This window comes from Peromyscus californicus, unplaced genomic scaffold (genome assembly GCF_007827085.1).
Source record: "Peromyscus californicus insignis strain IS unplaced genomic scaffold, ASM782708v3 Scaffold_24__1_contigs__length_46423439, whole genome shotgun sequence".
Lineage (NCBI taxonomy): Eukaryota > Metazoa > Chordata > Mammalia > Rodentia > Cricetidae > Peromyscus > Peromyscus californicus.
This window is the reverse complement of record NW_026294535.1, coordinates 43,212,733-43,220,051: the sequence shown is the minus strand read 5'-3', so window position 1 is coordinate 43,220,051 and position 7,319 is coordinate 43,212,733.

Below are 7,319 nucleotides of genomic sequence, written 5' to 3'. Positions count from 1 at the left end.
ACACATTGCGTATCGTATACGTCTGCTGTCTACTGCATTGGTACAACCTTCCAGCCAGCTGCCCACAGCCCTTCCCTCCTCACCCACCACTCCTTTCTTCGGCCAGATCCCTTTGGTGGAATGGCAAAGCCTGGCACGTGACTTCTCTCATCCTGTGTGTCCTCCCTCTGGTTTCCTAGGGATGGGGAGGGACCAGTCAACCAGGCTGGACTCTTTCCCTCAGAGGTGATAGTGTCACAGTGGGCTTCATCAGAGTCACACGGTTTGAGGATCTTCCCAGCACAAGGCCCAAATTTTGGATGTTCCTGTAGCTGAACAGACAGGAAGAGTGTCTTTCTTGTGCTGGGCCCGCAGAAGGTAGAGAGCACCCACACTTGTGTTATCCCATTCGGTTCACATACCAGTGTTCTGTGGTGGGATCTTTTAATTGTTTCAGTTTATAGTTGAGGCAGCTAAGGAACTGGGGTGGTTTGAATGAGGATGGACCCCATGGGTTCATATATTTGAATGTTTGGTTCTCAATTGGTGGACTGTATGTTTAGGAAGAACATGGCGGAGGTGAGTCACTGGGGGTGGGCTTTGAGGTTTCAGAAGCCCACACCAGGCCCGGTCATGCTCTGTCTGCCTGCTGCCGGGATGTAAGTTCTCAGCTGCTGCTCCCGCGCCACGCCTGCCTGCCTGTCACCGTGCTCCCCACCGTGATAGGGACTAACCCTCTGAAACTGTAAAACAAGCCAGTGAGTGGCACCCACCCACAGCCTCTGCATCCGCTCTTGCTGTCAGATTCCTGCCCCGACATCCTTCAGTGATGAAGTGATGTGGAATTGTCAGCAGAACAAACTCTTTCTTTCCCAACTTGCTTTTGGTCATGATGTTTCATCACAGTAATAGAACCCCTGCACCGCACCGCCCCCTCCCAGACAGGCATGTAGAGGTTAAAAAAAAAAAAAAAAAAAACTCTTGCCCTACTCAAACAAACCAGTAAGTGTCGGAGCCGAGATCAGATGGAACCAGAGCGGAATGACTGCTGCATCCTGTCTGTCCACCGCGCACACGCCAAATGGCTTATTCCAGGAATTTCCCTTCTCTGTGCTTCAACACATTAATAACTGAGCTGGGGGCCATTTTGAGCAAGGACCAACCCCTGCTCCCCACCTCGAGAGGGAGGAATTCCAGGAGAGACACTGCCGCTTGGGCTGCTTTCCTTGAAGGCTCCTCAGTCAGAGCGCCTGGTGTTGGTCGTTGGGATGATCAGCAGAGTCAGCCTGTGGCTGGAATCCGTGGCCCTGCACTTGGAGGCCAGCCTCTCACAGAGGACATGGTTGGGGTGGAGTTCCCTGGGCCTCAGCCATAAAAAGCTCCAGCGTGAGCTATCATCTTTCTGGTGAAGGCCAAGGAAGCAGCGTGCAGGAAGAGGAAGAACCAAGCTAAAACAGCTCCTCTTTGCCTCTCTGGATTTTCTTCCAAAATGCTGTCAGCGCTGCCAGTTGGAAAATATTCTTCTCCCTCTCTTTGTCTTCTTTCTTATTTAAAAAAAAAAAAAAGCCATCTGGTGTCAGATTCACTCCTGGCATATCATAAAGGGTAGCACTAAAAATGTCCCTGAAAAACTGAAAGCAAAGCCACAGCCTTACACATGAATTTAATCGCGGCATCCCATAATTTCAGAGTTGCTAGGAGCCCAGAGATCAAACCCTTCCTGTACACAGGAAGAAACTGAGGCCGAGAACCATTAGGTCACTCAGAAAGGTTTATGGTGCCACCTACCATGTTCAGAACGCTCCAGGTGTGAGAGATCAATATCAATCTCTGCTGCCTTGGAGTTCTCAGTGGGAGGGAGGTTCCTGCTTGGGTTCCTGGGCCTGAAGCAGGAGCCAAGTCCTGGTCTGGTGGCAGCAGCAGTACATCTTCTGCGTGTGCCCCCTTGACTGCCATTAACTGAGGAGGTCTGGAGCCCCCTGCCTCTGAGCAGTCCCTTCTGAGGCCTACCTGTCATCTCCCTGGCTTCCTCTGGTCTCAGCTTTGACTCCGCATTCCTCAAGGTTGAGCAACTTTCCCTCCCAAGGCTCTAGGCCGAGGCCAGGCGAGCCTTGTGCTGGGCCTCTCTCAGGATGCTTGGGCAGGAGAGCGCAGTCACCCAGCCCTCCCCAGCCAAAGCCTGCCTGTGTTCTAGGCACAGAGTTCCTGTGTGTTTGGGGGACCGTAGGGGGTAGGGGGGTGAGGACAAATGACATCCTCTCCTTCCTGTGGCTTTGGTAGGATGGCTGCCCAGACCAGTTGGTGTGTGGGTCTGACCCTGACCTTGACTGTGGAGTTGTTCTAAATTGACTATCAGGCCAAAGCCCGCCCATACTGGGGTGCTGGGTGAGCCCAGAATGTGTATTTGTCTCAATTTTTGACTCCAGTCCTCTCTGACAGACAACTGAGGAAGGTTTGTAGTAACGCCAAAGGGGGGCTGCCAGCTCAGTCCTTGGTTCCGAATCTAACCGTTCGTTCCAGTCACATGACTACAACCATGTTGTCCTTTGAGCACGCTCTCAGGTCCACAGAACTTCAGCCTATCTCTGGAAGAATGTTGGCTTCTAGTTGCTTTCTTTGTCAATGAGCCCTCTCAGACGCACAGAGCCCTGGGAACTCCGAGGCACACTCTTTGCAAGTTCTGGAGCCCCCTCCAGCCTCCGGCTTCCCTTCCTGGCCCCACTTTCAGCTCCAGAAGCCGGGCTGTGGAGTCTGTGGGGTGGAACCGGGTTAGATAAGCTGTTAAAGTGGAGACTGTTTGGCTGGGTCACTGCTGTATCCAAGGCCCCGGAAACAATGCTTGGTACCTAGTCGGGGTTCAACAGGGAGCTGTTGAGAGGATGAATGGTTATAAAGGGATCTTCAGATTCGTAAGAATGCAACCCTTGGGGCTGGAGAGATGGCTCCGAGGTTCAGAGCAGTTGCTGCTCTTACGAGGGTCTAGGTTTGGTTCTCAGCACCCCAATGTTGGTTCACAGCCATTGGTAACTCCAGTCCCAGGGGATCTGACACCCTCTTCTGGCCCCCATCGGTACCAGGCATGCATGTGGTAGACATACAGACATGCAGGCATATGAAATAAAAATAAATATTTTAAAAGGAAAAGAATTAGGTCTATAATCTCCTTCTTGTTCTTGACCTTTTATTTACCTATTTGTTTATTTATTTATTTATTTATTTTTGAGACAAGGTTTTTCTGTTTTACTCTGTGGACCAGCTGGTTTGAACTTAGAGATTGGCTCGCCTCTGCCTCCTGAGTGCTGGGATTAAAGATGGGCGCCACCACTGCCCAGTGACCTTTTATTTTAATTATTTATTTATTGATTCATTTTGGTTTTTTTTCGAGACAGGGTTTCTCTGTGTAACAGCTCTGGCTGTGCTGGAACTCACTCTGTAGACCAGGCTGGCCTCACAGAGATCTGCCTGCCTCTGCCTCCATTTTTTTTTTTTTTTTTTTTTTTTGGTTTTTCAAGACAGGATTTCTTTGTGTAGCCTTGGCTGTCCTGGAACTCGCTCTGTAGACCAGGCTGGCCTTGAACTCCTGAGTGCTGGGATTAAAGACGTGAGCTACAACTCACTAGTTTGTCATGACTCTTTAAAAAATTTTTATTTTTATTTTTATGTGTGTGTGAGTGTTTTGCCTGCATGCATGTCTATGCCACTACCTGCACACTGTGCATCTGGAGACCTGAAGAGGGCATCAGATCCCCTGGAACTGGAGTTAACCAACAGTTGTGAGCCTCCGCGTGGGTGCTGGGAATCAAACCTGAGTCCTCTGGGAGAGCAGCCAGTGCTCTTAACCCCCTCCAGCCCCTGAAGTGTTATTTAAAGATGATTGATTAATTTTTGTTATTGTTATTTTGAGATACTGTCATGTAGCTTAGGCTGGGCTTCAGACTGGCGATGGAGGTGAGGATGACCTTCACCTTCTGGTTGGTCCTCTGCTTCCACCCCCTCCGGTCTGTGCACTGGGATTATAGGCCTGCATCACCACCTCGGGCTTCCACCCTCTCTGGTCTGTGCACTGGGATTATAGGCCTGGATCACCACCCTGGGCTTATGTGGTGCTAAGAATCAAACACAGGGCTCTCTGTACATGCTAAGCAAGCACTCTGCCAACAAAACTATATCCAAACCTCTCGTTTCAACGAACAACCTTTAGCTTGTGTAGCGAAGGTCGTATACAGATTTCATGCAAGCTTTTAAGCCCGTTTCCTCAAAGTGAACATCTCCACGCAGCCGTGGTACATTTGTCGAAATGGAGAACGTTGATGTAGCGACCTACCACACTCCTAGCCGAACTGCAGATCTTATTTGGATTTCGCATTTGCCCATCCGTGTCCACGTGTGTCAGGATCCCTTCAGAGATACCATCTTGCCTCAGGGAGCTAAGCCTTTCACTGTGTAATCCACTCTCCCTGTGTGGCGGGGCATTGTCCCTGGGGATGAGGCAGGAAGCCGAGTCATTGGCACAGACTGAGCTCCCCTGTCCTGAGGCCTAGGAAACACCTCGAGCCCAGGATTTCCTGCTGGTGCTATTAAAGGATGCTGGCTCTGAGAGCCCCTCGTACAAATCCAGGTTCCCAGGGTCTCCCTGTCTCCTTCCTTCGAATAGATACACACCTGAAAGAGGACGGAGCCGCTGTTCCAGCTTGCCGCCATTTTCCCTGGACCCGGTTCATCTGTGCTGCTTCATCTGACTCCTGGTTCCTTCTTCGGTCCCCACGAGGGGCAAGCCCCCATCCACACCTTCTCAGCTTCGCTCCTCCTTTCCTTGGTCCTGAGATCATCTTCTGACCCCGGGGCCTCAGGGGGACAGTTTCTGGGTGGTCCCAGCTCCCCAGGGAGTTAGCCTCGAAACTACAGATGAATGAAAGACAGTCCAGTCCGTCGCAAAGATGCACACAGCTAGGGTCCCTGCTCTCCAGGAGCTCACGTCACAGCGCCAGTGACAAGTGATGAGAATGAATGATTGTGTGTGCCTTGTGGGACGGGCCCTGTCGGAGCGAATGTATGTGCGGATGCAGTATACGCACGCACATGTGTGGCAGACAGCTCAGAGACAGAGCCGGAGGCTGGGACGGTGAGGGGCGGCTGGGACAGCTTCTCAGATGAAGTCATGCTGGACTTGGGACTTAAAGAATGATTGTTGGAGAGACAGGAAAGAAAGCCACCCCAGGCAGCATCATTAGCAGGTGCAAGGTGCAGGGGCCTTTGAGAACTGCATGGGGGAAGCAGGGATGTGGGGAGAAGAGCTGCAGTCCTGTCTTTTTTGGGGGGGGGCGGTTCGAGACAGAGTTTCTCCATGTAGTTTTGGTGCCCGTCCTGGAACTCACTCTGTAGACCAGGCTGGCTTCGAACTCACAGAGATCCGCCTGCCTCTGCCTTTCCAAGTGCCGGGATTAAAGGTGTGCGCCACCACCGCCCGGCTGCAGTCCTGTCTTTAAGAGAACAATGGTCAGTGGCGGCCAGAAGCCACCAAGGGTCACGAGCCATGGAATTCTTGGCTCTTTGGGAAGCCCTGTGGGTCGTGGACTGGAGGCTGGGGACAGCTGGTGGGCATCTGCATGGGAATCTAAGAAACAGAGTGACCTGGGCCAGAGCAGTAGGGTTGGGTGTGGGGGACAGACCAGGGAATGTAGAGGGTAGAGCTTAGAGAATGGGTTGGGGGCGGGGGGGGGGGGGAGGGGAGGCTGAAAGGAGGAGTCTAGTGATTTCAAAATTCTGCTTGCCTGGAGAAGAAAAGAGACCGAAGGAGAAGCGGAATGGGTGGCGTGGTCTTCCTCCAACACCCAGAAGAGCATCTTGAGTGGGTATGCAAATGAGTTGTGGAGAGACTGGGCTGGTCGCTGGGCCCTACCTTCACTTCCAAAGGGGGTTGGTCCCAGGGTAGTGAGGGAGAAGCAACCTGGCTTTTGTTCCTGAGATCCTGGAGGGGGTGGGATGGCGCATCCAGGGAAGAGGCATCTGGGAGTGACTGGGGTTGAAGACGGAGAAAAAGGCATAGTTTGGCCCCAGGGAATCAAGAGGAGGCATGAATTAGATCAGTTGAGGTGCAGGAGTCAGCGGAATCCGGTATCCTTCTCTAGCCTGGATGTAGACAGGGAAAATCATGGGATTTCCACGGGGACTCTGAGAGTCGAGGAGGTGAGCGGGCCCATGATGCCATCTTTAGACATTTCAAGACCTGCTATGTGTTATGTCTTGGAAATGGTCGTCTGGAACAAAAGACACTCGGAGGAGGTGGAAGAATGGCAGAGAACCATGGGAAATTGTCTCCCCCCCCAAAAAAAAAATACGGTCGTAGAGAACCAACCTCACATTCCCCTACCCTTACTGCAGCTAGGTGTAGGGGCGTAATTAAGCCACCGCCTCTTAGCCTTTTCTTACACAGAAGCTTCGGGGAAATCTCAATGGCTGTGTCCACGCCTGGAATGCAGATACGATGTTGGAGCTTTAGCAGCTATGTTGGGTCAAGGGTAATAACGCCCAGAACTAAGAATGGCAGAGGAGCAGCAGGTGGCCTAGGTATCTGATGGTGGTGGGAGTGACCAGCTAGTATACCAGTTAGGTACTGGTAACCTCTGGGCTTCTTTTCATGACAGAAAAAATTCCATCTTATTTCAAGTTTTAAAATTTATGCACATCAGGCCAGGTAGCCGTGGCCCATGCCTTTAATCCCAGCATTCAGGAGGCAGAGCCAGGCGGATCTCTGTGAGTTCAAGGCCAGCCTGGGCTACAGAGCGAGATCCAGGACAAGCACCAAAACTACACAGAGAAACCCTGTCTCGAAAAACCAAAAAACCAAAACAAAACAAAACTATGCACATCAGAACTTAATCCTAGCTGATGCAGAGCTAAATCAAAGCAGGGGGGGAAATGGATGAGGTTGTATGTGTGTGGGGGGGTTAAAGCCACCAGCAGAGAGAAGGGTCAGCAGGACACTCCCTCCCCAGCCCCCTCCCTTCCTGATAACCCATTCACGAGGGAGCCTGGCCGGCCCCACAGACCAGCAGCATCCATTTGAAGGCGGGCGAGCAACAAGCTGGCCCCATTCACAAACCCTGTCCTCCTTTGAAAGCCAATCAGCGCGCGAAGCGTGACTGGGTGGTGGCCAGCGTCGGCCCATCTGTCACGCCCTTTCATCCCGCCGGGCAACCGCCGCGGGCCCGGGATGATGATGAGCCAGCCCCCACCCCCACCCCCCGTTTCCCTTTGTACCCCGGGGACACGCGGTGCGAGGACATCACAGCGCCTGCTGCATTATTCAGGACTGCCCTCCCCGCCAGTTTTTTTTTTTT